The following is a 16052-nucleotide window of genomic DNA, read 5'->3' on the forward strand; positions in this document are numbered from 1 at the left end:
TGAGGAGCCCAGGATGAGGATCTCCGTCTTGTCCTACCGCTGGAGGAGGGAAAATAAAAAACAACTTTGGGATAAAATCTAAAGGTGCATGCAAACCTCCAAAATGCAAACATGGAGATAATCGCATGGAGTTTATTATGACTTAAAGGGTGTGCTCTGGTGTGTCAGTAGTTCTTATCTAAGGGTGGGCGTAGTGGGGCTACGTGAAGCAGCACGTAGTGTGCCCAAATCTACGCACACTACGTGCTTCGCGTAGCCCCACTACGCGCCGCCCGCCCTCCTTTTAAATCAAACCCCCGGATTTACAATAAATACTAAATTAAAGAAACTTACTTGAAACGCGGCGTCTCCGGGGCTCCCTCTTCCATTTCAAACTTCTTCTGACAAATGCGCATGCGGGCGTCCGCGCATGTGCATTAGTCAGAAGAACTTTGAAATGGAAGAGGGAGCCCCGGAGACGCCGCGTTTCAGGTAAGTTTCTTTAATTTGGTATTTATTGTAAATCCGGGGGTTTGATTTAAAAGGAGGGCGGGCGGGAGGCGGGTGGCTGCGGCAGGCAGCTACGCTTCGCCCTGGGTGTGCGTAGCGCTAGCCTGCTTCGCCTACTTCGAAAACTGCGAAGCAGGCAGCGCTACGTACATTACGTGGGCGAAGCGTAGTGTCTCGCCCAGGGTTATTCTTAACCCATACACACAGCACCAATTTTTGTTGCCCCTCAGATTCTTTGCAAAACACATTTTCGTCGTTTTTCTATGTAGCTTTAGAAATTGATTTAATTTTTACTATTGTTACTTTTTATTTTGAAGCGACAAACCGGTCTCTTCTCGACGGGGAGCCAGTGGAGGTCTCGCAGGTGTAGGGTGATGTATTCGTGTCGAGGGATGCCGAGGACGAGTCTGACTGTGGTGTTCTGTATGGTCAGGAGCTTGCGGAGCAGAGATTGGTTGATCCCGGCTTAGAGGGTGTTTCCATAGTCCAATCTGCTGGTTATGAGTTTGTGGGTGACAGTCTTTCTTGATTCAGGTGGGATCCATTTGACGGTCTTGTGAAGGATGCAGAGGGTGTTGAAGTAGGTGGAGGCGATGGCGTTGACCTGTCGGGTCACGGAGAGGGAGTAGTCGAGCATGATGCTGAGGTTTCCGGGCGTAGTCTGTGGGGGTGGGGGGGCTGCCGAGGGCAGTGGGCCACCAGGTGTTGTCCCATGAAGAGGGGGAGGGTCCGAGGACTTCTGTCTTCTCCGAGTTGAGCTTTAGGCAGCTGCCGCTCATCCAGGATGCGACGTCCTTCATTCCTTCCAGGAAGCTGAGTCTGGTAGTGAAGGGGCCCTTAGTGAGGGAGAGGATGAGCTGGGTGTAGTCGGTGTAGGACAGTATACTAGTCCATGCTGTCTGACGATGGCGGCGAGGGGGGCCATGTAGATGTTGAAGAGGGTGGGGCTGAGCGATGATCCTTGGGGTACTCCACAGCTGATCTCTGTGGGTTCGAAGGGAAAGGGAGGAAGTCTGACTCTTTGGGTTCTCCCGGTGAGGAAGGAGCTGAGCCAGTCAAGAACAGTTCCCTGTATGCTGGCGTGGTGGAGTCTGGCGGTGAGAGTGCGGTGTAAGACGTGTCGAAGGCTGCAGAGAGGTCGAGCAGGATCAGGGCCGCTGTGTGTCCTTGGGCGAGGAGCGTGCGGATGTTGTCTGTAACGACGAGTAGGGCGGTCTCGGTGCAGTGGTTGCGGCGGAATCCGGATTGGGAGGGGTCGAGATTGGAGTTCTCTTAGATGAATTTCGCTAATTGGACGTTGACGATCTTTTCTGTGACTTTGGCCACGAAAGGGAGAAGAGAGATGGGTCAATAGTTCTGGAGGTACGTTGGATCTGCTGAGGGCTTCTTGAGAAGGGGCTTGACTTCTGCGCATTTCCAGTTGTCAGGGAATGTGCCAGCTTCAAAGGAGATGTTGATGGTGCGTCATAGCTCCGGTGCAATGGCGGCGGCAGCTCTGTGGAAGATGTACGGAGGGCAGGGGTCCGTGGGGGCTCCTAAGTGAATGCCTTTTATGGTCGATGCAGTGTTTTTGGTGATGACTGGGGTCCAGGAGATGGTAGTCTGACTGTTGTTGCTGGGGGGCAGAGTGAATTCGGTGTCCGGGGTCTGTTTGTCGAAGTTGTTATAGAGGGATCTTATTTTCAGATGGAAGTATGATCTGAGTTTGTTGCAGAGGTCTTGGGGGGTGTGATGTCTGTGGCTTCGCTGGGCGGCTTGGTGAATTCCTGAATGATGTTGAAGAGTTCCTTGGAGGTGCTGGCATTGGCATCTATTTTGTTTTGGATGAAGGTCCTCTTGGTGGATCTAATGAGTTGTTGGTATTCTGTCATGGCATTCTTGTATGTGGAGCGGTCTTCCAAAGTTTTGCTGTTTCTCCAATTCTTCTCGAGGCGTCTACAGGTGCGTCTGGATTCTTGGAGGTCGGTGGTGAACCAGGTGGCCTTCCTCGGGCGCTGTCTGTCGGGGTTGCGGAGGGGGGCGAGCTTGTCTGCGCAGTTGGTGATCCATCTGTGAAGTTCTTTGCCTGTGGAGTTGGTGTCAGCCGATGTGGGGGGGCTTGGCGGTTGAGGGTGGTGTTGAGGTGCTCCTCGGTAACCTTGCTCCAGTTCCTTCGCGGAGGGCGGGGTGCAGGTTTGGGTGCGGTGGGTTTGTCGATGTGTAGATGTTTGTAGTGTTTGTCCGTCCAGGTGGGTTGCGTGGTGTGGCTGAAGTGGACGTTGTTGCCTCCTGCGAAGATGGGGTCGAGGGTGTGTCCTGCTTGTGGTTAGGGGTGGTGATGAGTTGTTTCTGTCCGGGGTTAGTGAGGTGGTCCAGGAGGGTGGCAGCATTGGGGTCGCCGAGGTTGTCGAGGTGGAAGTTGGTCCATGTTTCAGTGGAGAAGGTGGTGTCTGGCGAGAGGATGTCAAGGAGGTCCCAGATCTCTTCAGCATGTCTGTGCAGGGAGTGCACGTTGAGGAGGATGCACCTCAGGGCTTCGGGGTGTTGGTGTCTGGCTTGGGGGTGGAGGCCGTGGGGGTGCGGAGTGTATTTTCAACAGGTACAGCCTCAGAACAGCACATTATTGCATATACACAGGGCCACTGGAATTGTGCGGCAGGAGAGAGCCAAATTATGTGTCAGGGTTGAGTAAATTTTGCGGCAAGAAAAAGCAAATTATGCAGTATAACGCAGCACTATTTGGAATAGTATTACTTAATTATTTCATTATTTTTTAACTTGGAAACACTTTTTAGGCATTGGTTGCACCTCATTAGTACCAGTTTAACATCCAAATATAGCAATAAGCAACAGAAAGGTGACCAGTCCTGCTTTGCAAAGGGCCTTCCACTGTGGCACAACACGTCGTTGCATTTTTAAGAACTTATGAACCGTGTGAGCTAGAAACAATTTTATTATATAATTTGCATATTAAGCAGCAGATGATGGATTATGTGGCAAATGCGGAAAATCTATAAGTAAGCGAAAATCGCCGCACAATCTCATAATTCTAGTGGCCCTGCATATACATGAGACCGCACTTTAAAACATCTGCATGAGATACACACGCTTGCATGCACCTCTATGCTGACACACAACAGTGGCACCTTAGCATGCCATGTCTGAAGTGTACAGCTCTACAAACACATGAACGTATTGCCTAAATATATATATATAACTTATAGTCGCGTAAGTATCGGAGCATATGCATGCCACCTTGGGAGATATATGTTGTGGGCATCAAGAAACTCAAGACCCTGGCAATTCCAAGCATACTTGGCATTTTAGTCTATATTATGTGATTGACACGGAAGTGCAAACATTGAATCCCTATCTACATGCGATATGCTGAATAGTATATGTATGCATGTGCTCTGACCTCAATTTTTGTGATTGCCTCCTCAAAATGTAAATAGGAAGTGGTACCTCAATGCGTATACAAGAAGTGGAAATTCAATGTGCATGGCACCTCAATAAATAACCATATCCTGGGTGCCCAGATGCTATGCATGTGATAGGCAGTCCAATACCGAAACATGAGCAGAAACATCAGTGCACATGCAAGTAATCGGCATCTCAGTATGGAAACGTTAACTGGCACTGCACAATGCAAATACTTGTGGTATACAGCTTAACACACACAAAAATGTTTAAAGACAGTCTGTATAGGTGTTTTCCACAGTATGGAAGGCTGCATGCATTTGTGCTAACCACAGTCCGTGCTTGCGGTAATATCAGGGAAATCAACTGTAAAAAAACAGCCATCCAGGCCATAAATCAAGCCCAGAAGCGGACAAAAAATATGGCCCACGCAGAACTTTAAGAGCAACCCTTCTGGCACTGTGCGATGGATATATTGAGTTGCAAATATCGTTGTAATACCTTTATATTGTGTCAAGAATATTGGTAAAGCAAAAATATTGTGTCATGGAATATTGTTGTCAAGAATATTGTTTTAAGTATTACATTTAGTTTCGAATAATATAGTTTTCTTAAATTTTCACTGGATATTTAGTTGTAAATATTGTTTTTACATTATTTTAATATATGTGAGTTAAAATATTAATTGACTTGGTAATATTGTTAGCATAATTGTCATTATTTTTTAAATGAAAGATTGAAATGTAAAAAAATGTTTATATTTTTTAAAGTTGAATTAGTAATTTATAATGTAGCAGGTCATTGGGCTTGTAAGAGAATAGGATGGGAGGTAAATTATATTATAACTAATTTGTTTTTATCGTTAATATTATAATGTAAACACATTTTTTATGTCTTAAAAATTATGTAAATTATTTCTATAAATGAATTGTTATGTATGTAAATGTATTCCCTTATTTTTCATGTTTTAATTTTTTTTTAAATGTTATGGTAATTGTTTTTTAATAGCGGGTTGTTTGGTTTGTAGTGCAATAAGTTTGGAAGTTGATTCACATTAAACATTTTATATGAATGTTATTTTTTAATTGTTAACTATTATGTCATTGGTAATAAATTATGTAAATTTTTATATTTATAATTGGTGTGTTAATTATTTCAATTTTGTATAGCATATTTATATTTTGATTTTTTAAACAATCCATATTTCAGTAGTGGCTTGTGGGTTTTTAGGAGAATATGGTGGGAATTGATTCAATTTTAAATGTTTACTTCATAAATTCTTTAATAATATGTAATTGAATAATTGGTATTTATGCATGCCTTTTTAATAGAGGAGATATTATGTTCGACATTTTAGATTTTTTACATTTTTCAATAATTTACTGTTAAGTGTTTTCAATAATAATTTATTTGAAATCTATTTTTAAGAGACTGTATTTAAGAGTACATTATTTAACATTTATTTTCAAAGGAATATTAGTATTTAAGTTCTTATGGAAGTTAACATTTTCTCAGGTTTTCGATTAGCTAGAGAAGTAAGTTATATCACTTTAATAAAGGTGTGGGGTGCTCCGGGTGGGCGCTGGGGCACCTCTTTATATAAATATATTAAAAGATTCCCGGCTCCTGCACGGCCCCATTACATGGGGCTACTTGCAGGGAGCCGGCAGGATGGCAGGGCCTTGTTGCTCCATCCACAACTCCTATAGAAAATACCAACACTGAGTGTCCCGGGTGTGACCGGGACACCCAGAAAAATATATAAAGATGGTTAAAACTGAATAAGAAATGAGCGTCCACAGCCACTCCTTTATTATTCACTGCTCCTTCATGGAGCGCCCCATAATATCCTGTGAGGAATATTTACTTTTATTTGCGAAGATGTCCCTAGAAGGGGCAGGGGCACCACCAACATTTGTTTAATGTTGTGGGGGGGACTGGATTCAGTTTTGCAGCCCCTCAGCAACATTAGAAATAAAACAGTAAGTCCCCCTCGGTCATTGAATCCATGATCCCAGGAGAACTTACCATATGTTTTTTTAAGCATTTCCCAGGCTGGAATTTTTGCTCTGGAGCTGGGAATGCAGCGCCATCTAGGAGCTGCTGGTATGGCTGTATTTAGGTCTAAAGGTGTATAAAAAAATATAAGGTCCTATAGTGGTAGTTTTGATAATTGCATTTTTTGGGATGAAAAATATTTTAAAAAATCAAAGACCTTTTTTTAAAAAAAACAAGAATACAAAGCAATATGTCTCTGACTATTTATTTTCCAATTTTTTACCCACAAAATGGAATAATAATTACTAAAAAAAGGAAAGAGTCACATATATCTTTTTAATACAACTTTATTAAATATATCTTTAGTAATCAATATTAATCAACATTGCATTGTATGAATTATTGAAATATAAGTAAAATTTGTCTTGATTTTTGGAAAAATTTGATAGTTCTGCCTTAAATATATTGATACACTCACCCCTTGATAAAGCCAATAGGCTCAATTCTTATGTCTCGACTGTAGACAGCGTGCATGAGCTGTTTCAAATAAATAAATGCTGTATCTACTGTTGCGGGCTGCAGCCCACCCATAGGCTTGCAATTTGCTGGTTCCCACGTTGCTCCGTTATTCCTTCTCCCCATTGGTCCATGTGTCATGCCTCTTCCCGAATTTAGCCCTACCCGAGAGCAGTGACCAATTACTGCTAAACATATGCAGTGGCCATTTTAACTCATTGTTTCCGGACTACTTTGTTATTACTGTAAGAGCGCTCCTACTGTTTTACTTGGCGTTCTTTGTTTCCTGTTCATGCAGCCTTGTATTTCTTTATTTCTCTTTGTCTCTCGCAATCCCTCTATGTTGCTCTCTCACTCCCCGTTCTTTCACTGTCTGTTGTTGCATCCTCTCTCTGTCTCCCGCTAGTTTTGTTTTGCTTTTTGTTTGTAGCGCTAACTCAACTTGAAGGGATTGGAGCTCTTTACATGCTTTATGCAAGGATAAATTCATTTCTTTGAAGCCCCGGTAGATTAAGTGGTTTGCCCGGAATTCGATGTTGAGCCGATGTCGAGGTTGGAACCTGTTTCCCCAGCTCCAGATTAAGCAGCTCTGGGGGTTACATTATATTCTTTCTCCAGCAGTTTGACAATGATCAGTACAGACCTGGGGACAGCACACCCTGCTCTTTTTAATAAACTATACCCCAGTGCTGGGACCACTCCATGGGCCTCAAGTTAGAGCACCGCTGCTTGTCCAGGGAGGTAGTGAGACTTGCTCCTCGATGATGTGGGCCTTGTGACACTCTGGTGAGGTCTTCGGTTCCCTGCTTTTAATGTGGTGCAGAGGACAGAGCAGGAGGCTCCCAGCTCTTCAGGCTGCGGTTAGGGCAGGATCTCTACCGGAGCAGTGCGTTCTTACAGGGCAGGCGGCGAAGGGTTTTCTGTGGGCACTGTGTCCTATTAGCCATACTATGTCTACATTTGCAGGCGTTTTCATCAGCGCTCAAACAACAAAATGTGATGAAAAAGGTAGCGTTTGTTCACCACTGTAAATGCTGCGTACTCCGCGCTAAAACTCAGCACAAACTGAAGTAAATGTGACCCCCTTGTACTGTTGGTTTCCAAACTTTGCCTTAGTACACCAGGCCCTTCAGCTTGCTCTGCATTGAGCTCATAAGCCTGCCCTACATGCCCTGCATTAAGCTCCTAAAAATGCCCTGTAATTCGTTTGTAAATGTAGTGCACTGCTGCATGGTGGTAAGCGTGTTCTACAGTGTACTCTTAAGTGTGCTCTGCAGCATACTCTGTAGTGAGCCTGCGGTATACTTAAAAGTGTGATTGTAAGTGTGCTCTGCAGTGTGCTCCCTGTTCTTTCACTGTCTGTTGTTGCATCCACTCTCGGGGGCTCAGTATGAAGGCGGAAGGCCCGCCAGCCGTGCCGTGGCAGGCCCTCCACCATCTGACTGGCAATTTCCTCCCGCCACATTACGATGGCGGGGGAATCGTTCCGCAAGTGTGGCGGGTGCAAAGACCGGCCGCCACGCTTCCGCCACGGGCGATTGTTACGATTGCCTGGTGGAGCGGACAGAAGGAGGTGATTGGTGGTGGTGCCTAGCAGGCACCGTCCACGAGATCACAATGCTGGCCTCAGCCTGTCTTTCCATGGTGGGGAAACCGCCATGGAAAGGCTGGCGGAGAATGGATTTGGGGGCCCGTTGCGGGCCCTCTCTGTGTGGGGGGAGGGTGGTGGTGCACCGAGGGGGTATCCATGGTACCCCCTGCATTTACCTGCACAAAGTGGCAGGCACTATGTGCCTGCCACGTAGTGCAGGGAAATGCACTATGTGTCATTTACGCATTGCGAACGGTGCTGCACTGTCTGCAATGTTAAGGGCCCTGGATGCACCCGCCATAGTGTCCGGCGCATCGTAATGTGCTTAGAGGGACCGCCGCCTTACCAGCGGCCGTTCCTAAGGACCGCAACAATGGCGGGCGGACTCTGGTCCGCCGCCATGGTAAAGAGCCCCTCTGTCTCCTGCTTGTTTTTTTTTTTTTGTTGCACTTTTTATAGTGATAACTCAACCCAAGGGGATTGGAGCACTTTACATGAGCACCAGTTACATTACATAAGGATACATTCATTTCTTTGTTGCCCCCGTTAGTATCATTGGTTGTCAATCAAGTCATCCTTTCATATGAATAGAAAGCCCTTTCATTTACAGATGTCCTCTACGTTGAGTAATAGCTGAGTGCACTTTTGTCAGCTGCCTGACACATCAAAGCTTGTTGGGGCTGATGTGAGTCTCACAGCGCCTCTACCAAGATGGCTACATTATACAAACAAACTGTAAGATACGGGTCTGCGTGTGTTGCTCTTATTGTAAAGCGGTGCTAATGCACACCCATAGTGTCGAAACAAAGTGAAATCACTGGGATGTGCAGAATACAAGAGGGCACCTTTTTTTGCCGGAAGTGCAAACACTTGCTTGATTCAGCGTATATTTTACACCAACTATCTTACTCTGGAAGCTAGAGGCCAGGGTGATGTAAATGTTTTTGTGCGTACAAGTAAGACTACATTAGTATTTGCGGTGAATAACCATCTTAACGGGATGTGGTGAAAGCATGCCCTTTCATTTCACAATCAAAGTTTGTATTTTGTATACGGCCCATATCCTTTTTGTATCAGTGTGTGTTAATAGCGCTGCCACAGAATCTGCCTCACAGCGCTGCATAAAACAATGTGGATTATTAGCGCTGTAACAGAATCTGCCTCACAGCGCTGCCTAAAACAATGTGTGATAATAGTGCTGCCTCAGAATCTGCCTCCCAGCGCTGTACAAATCAGTATGTGTTAATAGTGCTGCCACTGAATCTTGCCTCACAACACTGCATGAATCAATGTGTGCAAATAGCGCTGCCACTAAATCCTCACTCACAGCGCTGCATAAAGTGCATTTTCTTACCACATAATTGAGTCAGCCCTGTGGCATTATTTAATCCTTTGCTGCCGCATTATTCTAGTGACCCCCCACCCAGAGTTGGTTTTGCAGTGACCTGCAGTTCATGAGATGAAATCCCAGCTGGCTCAAGATTTCATCAGTCTGAGGTTAGTAAATGAACACCTGTTATTTACAGTGCTTAGAGACAGCAGACATGCAGAATGAAGAGCTACATTAAACAAGTTCTTCTTCTAAGCAGGATAGAGGGAGGAGGGAAGAAGTCACCCGGAGTGAGGTACATGTGCTTGGTGCCTGCTCCGGACCTTTGTCAGATGTTTCTCTGGTGTTTCAGGAGATGCCTGCACAGATGTTCTCTTATAGAATAAACTGCAGCCTGATCAGTGGCACCAGTGCAGGGGCCACTCCATGGGCCCCAAGTGAGAGCGCCGCTGCTTGTCCAGGGTGATGGCAAAACTTGCTCCTCGATGACGTGGGCCTTGTGATGCTATGGCAAGGCCTCTGGTTCTCCATGCCACTTGTGCAGTAAATAGAGAACTGTTGGCTTATGTGAGGTGAAACGGGGAGAACGCTGTGCCCAGGGGGCCGAACGCTTTCCCAGCTCATCGCTCTCAGTCTCCTGTTTTTCTCTTCCTGACGCCGCTCCCTAATATGCTGTTCTGCAGGGCACCACAAAGCTGCTAACAGCCACCCTTAGTGATGAACCCAGGAGCACAGCTATCAATAATGTGGCAGGTGCAGTGGCAACAGGGTGAAATGTTGGGAGGGGCCCACTGCACCCCAGTTGTTCCTCTTTTTCTCATCTACCAGTGAAAGAGGGGGTCGGGGGTATTTTACTTACTTGCATTCATGCCCTTGCTTCCCCAGTGCGTGAATCTGTACTATGTCGTTCAGAGATTCCTGCTTTGTATGCCTCCAGGCAACAACTAGCGATTGCATTCCCTTGATTGACACCATTGACGTCTAAGGCTACATGTGCTCTTCACAGATCCATGATCAATATTCTAATGCTAGCCAAAGGACAGCAAGTCCAAGGACCGAGAAAAGTCACAAACTTTTACTTTTTGAGGTAATTAAAGTGCTGCTCAAAGGAGTCCACATCAGTCAAATGAAAAACAAAACTCCCCTGCACAGGCTGGCAAGTCTCAAACTAGGTGCCAACCAATGATTGCTTAAGCCTTTTCTTCTTGTCTTCAAAGGTTTGACGCTATAGGACTTGGTAGTTTTGAAGACTGATTTCTATTTGGTAGAGAAGAGAACTGCCATGCTCAAAGTATGATGTTAAGCTGTTGCACAATCTATTATATTAAGCTTATTAGATGACATTCAATGTTCTGCCAAAGCGCTGCTACCAGACAACAAACAGCTCACAGAGCACAGACAGGCTGCAGGTAAGCATGAAAAAGAAATGGCAAAGCCAATTGGTCTCCCCTACGTGAGGTATCAAATTTGTAAATGTTTTAGCCATGGTGTACAGCAGCGCTGCTGCTGTACAACATGGCTCAAACATTGAAAAAGCCAATACCACCCTTAATGACTTTTTGTCCAACATTCCTTTAAGTCCCCTTGATTCAAGTTCTGTTTGCCTCTGTGTTTCTCATATTTCTATGTATGTTTCATTAACTTAGTTGTCTTTTCTTACCTTAAAGAAGACAAATATGTCTCTTTCAGTGTAAAACAACCAAATAGTTTCACTTGAACAATCCCTTACTCCAAATATTTGTGTCTCCCCGTTACCTTCTATTTGCAGTTCAATGATTGCTGTATTACCCCACGCGTGTTTCATTTTAACATTTGTACTTATTTAACACACAACACTGTCACAGTAACATCACTTAAGGGACCAAATACGGCTAAAAGACATTTACATTGACAACGCCAATAGCTCGGGCATTGCCGAGACCTCTTGGCTTTACCAATGCTTGGTATATTTTGGTGCTGCAGAAGGCCTTGCATGGCATTGGGTTGGCTGCTTAGGGGCCAGTCCCTGTGGACAACCCCACGCCACACACACAGGGTTGGCTGTCTGTGAGGGGTTGTCCACAGGGCCTGGCCTGTGACCAAATGCCTTCTGCACACAGCCATTGGCCATGCTCTGTGAAGGGTTCACTGCCTGTGGTGGGTTGGCTGCAGTCAAGGCCTTGCGGCCAATCCCCGTCATGCACGACCGAAGGCCATGCAGGTCGGAGTGTTGGCTGCCCGCGGGTGTTGAATGTAGGGCTAGACCTGGGGGATTGGCTGTCTGCGAGGGGTTTCGCTATGGCAATAAAATATTACATTACATTAAACAACCCTAGAAATTCATTGAAAGTACCAAAGGTTAAAGTGACGTTATAGTTAGGTGAACATGTCACTTAAACATGACGTTTTGAACATAAAAAAACACTGAAGTTCACCAGTTATAGACATCTCAAGTAATTATAACTTGTGCTTTAAGGTAACTATTACTATAACTTGCACCCTTGCCATGCACTGCTAATTACCCCACATATTGCAGTTTCTTGATTAGAGCAGTTGATGGTATTTCAAATGAAATTAAGTTGGTGGAGAGGAGGCTCTCTTTCACAGCGGAAGACCTGGCCCGGCCTCCGCTTCCTTCACGCACCAGGTCTAGCCCGCTTGCTAATCCTCTCATCTCAGCTGTCAGTGCCAGTGCTGATTTTCCCACAGTAGAAATTAAGGGAAGTACATATGAAGAATTTGCGGAGGTAGTAGAGCAGGGGAAGGGGGACAGGAACACATGTGCCCAATAGGAGACCCCCAATGTGGTGACAGTTGCCAATCCGCGGAATGGGAACAAGCCACAAAGCACAACAAACAGTCTAAAACCCCAGTGACCAAAAATGGGAGAGGCCAGTAGGATCTGGGTGAAAGCACCTCAACCTCATTATTCTCTCTACCTGTGGCCATAGGGGATACCATCATTGGACCACTCAGCGAGCTATTGGGTTCAAAGCTGCGTCCAATTATGGATAGACTTATTGTCATTGAAGTCAGGCAGAAATCATTGCTCACATTAGATAAAGTTACAGCAAACTCATCCGATCATGTACTCAAACTAAGTAGTGGAAAGAAGGTTGATCAGGCTACAAATATACTAACTTGTACCCCCCATATAGGTCAGGAGGAGGTTCATATGGCTGGCCCAGTTTTACAAAGAAATCAGTCTATCCCACAAGAAGAAGACAGTTCTGCAACCGGGGTCAAGTGTCATTTCCTGCCTTAACTACATCTATTACTACTTCATCTAGGCTAATCCATCAGGACCCAGATCTCTGATTTTCACAGCTACCAGTTATTCATCTCCCACCAGCGGCCTGCTCCTATGTGGTGGTTCTTTCGGATGTCCCCTCCCCACCAGATAACACAGCAGAAACAACTGAAGCCCTAAGGAACAAGGTAATTCATTGGTTAAACTAAAATGTTAGTAAAAATTGGGATTTGTTTAATGATATCATTTTTGCTCGACATGTGGGGGGATTGGCCCACTCAAACGTTCCTCGCCGGGTGACATAATTGTCATAAACTTAAAAAACCTGAAGACAGTAGGGGGAATACTGGACATGGCGAAATCTGGGATGATTAGGACCTCCAGCATAAACTTTTTCCCTGTTGGCTTCTTTAACAGACACGTAAGTTTATCAAATAGGTGGGACACAAATAGTCAGCAGCATCCTTTCAAGGACCAGAGAAAACATCCTCACCTGGGCGTTTTAGAAGGGAATAGATTCATGGCACTTGCCTATCTGGACCAAAGCAATTGACTTCTTCCAAAGACCTGACACTTCAATGCTAACACATCCAGCCAAATCCTCCCCTTCCTGTTACAGGCCATATCGATCTTTCATGCACCTTTGACCTGGTCAACAGGGAAAACTTTGGGAAATAATGCAGAAAATGAGCTTTGAATCAGACCTCATCAATGCCTACATTGTGATCCAAAAGTTGCAGTGCATTTTGGCCACCACGGGGAACTAACCCAGTTAATCGAATCACTTAGACGGGTCAGGGAAGTCTACATTTTAGCCCCGTTCTTATTCCAGCTTTATATTAATGGCATACTAGAACATCTATTAAAAGCTGGGGCGGATGTACCAAGGGTTGGTGATTTTTCACTACCCATACTCTTACATGCAAACAATCCAGTTCTGGTTGCCTGCATGCCCATAAGCTTCCAGAAACTGCTTGATTATTTTACCGAGTTCATGGAGGAGCAGGACCTCACAATAAACCTTACACAATGACATGTGGCCCTTAAAATATGAAATCCAGGTCTTTAAGTATGGGTTGACCACGTTCAGCAAGGCTAACGTTTTTAATTATTTGGGGATTACTTTTAGTTCTACTTTGAGCTGGAAGGCACATATTCAAATGAAAACCCATCAAAGGGGAAGAAATGCAGAAGCCATTTACCGCATTTGACGGATACTAAAGCAAAAACCACTGCCAGAGATGATGACTTTATTAAAGAACAAAATGCATCTCAACTGCTAGTTACAGGACTGGAACATGGGGGTATTATAATTTAGATACTCTCCAGCATATTGAAAAGAGCTTTGTATATAGGCTGCTGGCTGCCTCAAAATACCTAGCTAATTTCATTTGTCATGGGCCTATCGCTTTTTAAAAAAAAATTATTAATTCTTATTAAAATATAAAAAACAGGTATACCAGTAGACATGCAATACATTCAGTAAGGTTAGACATTACAGGCGGAAATCGGGTATCACACAAAACTAAGAACAGCGGTTTAGTTGTAGACCATGTTTTACAACTCTTGGTTATTATGTGCGGGCAACATCAACTCGGGATAGGGTTCGGGGTGGGTGCATAGATTGCCCCTGGAGGAGTCCCATTTGTCCCAGATCTGTGTCCACTTCTTCAGGTTACCCCTACTTTCGTAGATTGTTTTTTCAATAACCATACACCAATCCATGTCCCACTCCCACACTTGAAGTGTTGGCACATCCGGGGCCCCCCACAATGTCACAATGTTATGTTTGGCTATCATTATTCTCAGGGAGGCCCAGGTTCTTTCTTTGCTGTTCAACTCTGTCTCTCCCCATATATTTAGCAGGCTTTGTTTTGGTTCGAGCTCTATATTGTTCTCCAGTGTTTCCCCAATAGAGTGTGTTACCTGGCCCCAATAGTTCTGAACGTGTGGACATTCCCACATTGTGTGGTAAAACGTGCCATCCCGTCCGCATCATCTCCAGCATGTGGTATCTACCCCAGGGTTAAACTTGGCAAGCGTACGACCAGAATAGTACATTCTATGCAGTATTTTAAGTTGTACCAGTCTCAGTCTTGCAAGAATTGCCACTATTCTGGGTGAGGACATAGCCTCCGGCCATTCCTCTTCCTCTAGTTCTTCGTCGTCTTGCCCCCAGGCACTCTCTGGGTCGAGTAAGGGGATCCGGGGCGTTATGAGTTACTTTTTTGTATTCAGTGAGGACTCTGTCTTCGAGTGGTGAGGATTCAGGGAGGGACGGCAGCTTGGAGAGCATGTTTTATTTGGATATACCTAAATTGCTCGGTGTCTAAAAGTTTGTATTCTTTTTGGAGTGTTTCAAAAGGAATCCCTCCCCGTCCCATAGGTCTCCCACCCGGGAAATACTTATTAAGTCCCATTTAGCAAAGTCTTTGGAGTACCTGAGGGTTCCCAGTTGTCCTGAGTCCCATAACGGGGTGGCCTGTGTAATTCTATTGTTCCAGCCTATGCTTTTATTTGCTGCGTGCCAGTTTTGCAGTGTGTATTTTGTCGGGCCCGTCAGTTGAAGTCGTTTTGGTGTGGCATACAGCGCATTTGGAAGCACAAATCTGTCCATCCTAAAAGCTGACTCGTCATGGGGTTTGTTTAAATACAGGTTGATCATCATGAGGTGAGATGCCCAATACTATTTACGGGTGTCAGGGAGTCCAGTGCCTCCATCGTGCCATCCCCTCACCAAGTTTTGTGTGGTGACTCGGGGGGGTTTGCCATCCTATAGGGGTGTTTTCTTTTCACTCTCTATTGCTTTAAAATAGAATGCCCTGACTGGGTATGGTGTGTTTTGCAATATTTATAAGAATCTGGGGAGTGCCATCATCTTAAACAGAGCAGCACGGCCCCTCAGAGAGAGTGGAAGGAATCTCCAATGACGCACATCCCCTTTTAGACTTTGCAGTGGGTGTAGGAGGTTTCTGTCATAAAATTGGGCTGGGTCATTACTAATAGATATACCTAAGTAACGAAACCCCTCCGCAGTCACTTTGGCCTCGCAGCCTTTAGGCAAGGTAGGGGGGTTCAGCTGAGTACAAAAATTATGGATCATGTCCAGTTAATAGTGAACCCTGAGTACTTCCTAAAATGTGTTTATATAGTCATGACTCTATTCAGCGAGGTCCTAGGTGCTGCCAGATACAACAGTACATCATCGGCATACGGAGTGATTTGGTCCTCCCATTCCTCTGTCCAGCGCAGACCTCATATAAATGGATCACCCAGGATCCAGGTGGTTAAGGGTTCAAGTGTCAGTAAAAAACTAAGGGGAGACAGGGGGCAGCCCTGTCTCGTTCCTCGTCCTGGAGGGAAGATAGTGGAAGTCTTAATATTAAGTACACCCGTGCTAGTGGATTGTTGTAGAGAAGTCCTACCCATGCCAAAAAGTTTGGTCCATATCCTATTTTTCCCAAAACTGCAAACAGGTAATGCCACTCAATGGTGTCAAA

Source organism: Triturus cristatus, chromosome 10 (assembly GCF_964204655.1).
Source record: "Triturus cristatus chromosome 10, aTriCri1.1, whole genome shotgun sequence".
Taxonomy (NCBI): domain Eukaryota; kingdom Metazoa; phylum Chordata; class Amphibia; order Caudata; family Salamandridae; genus Triturus; species Triturus cristatus.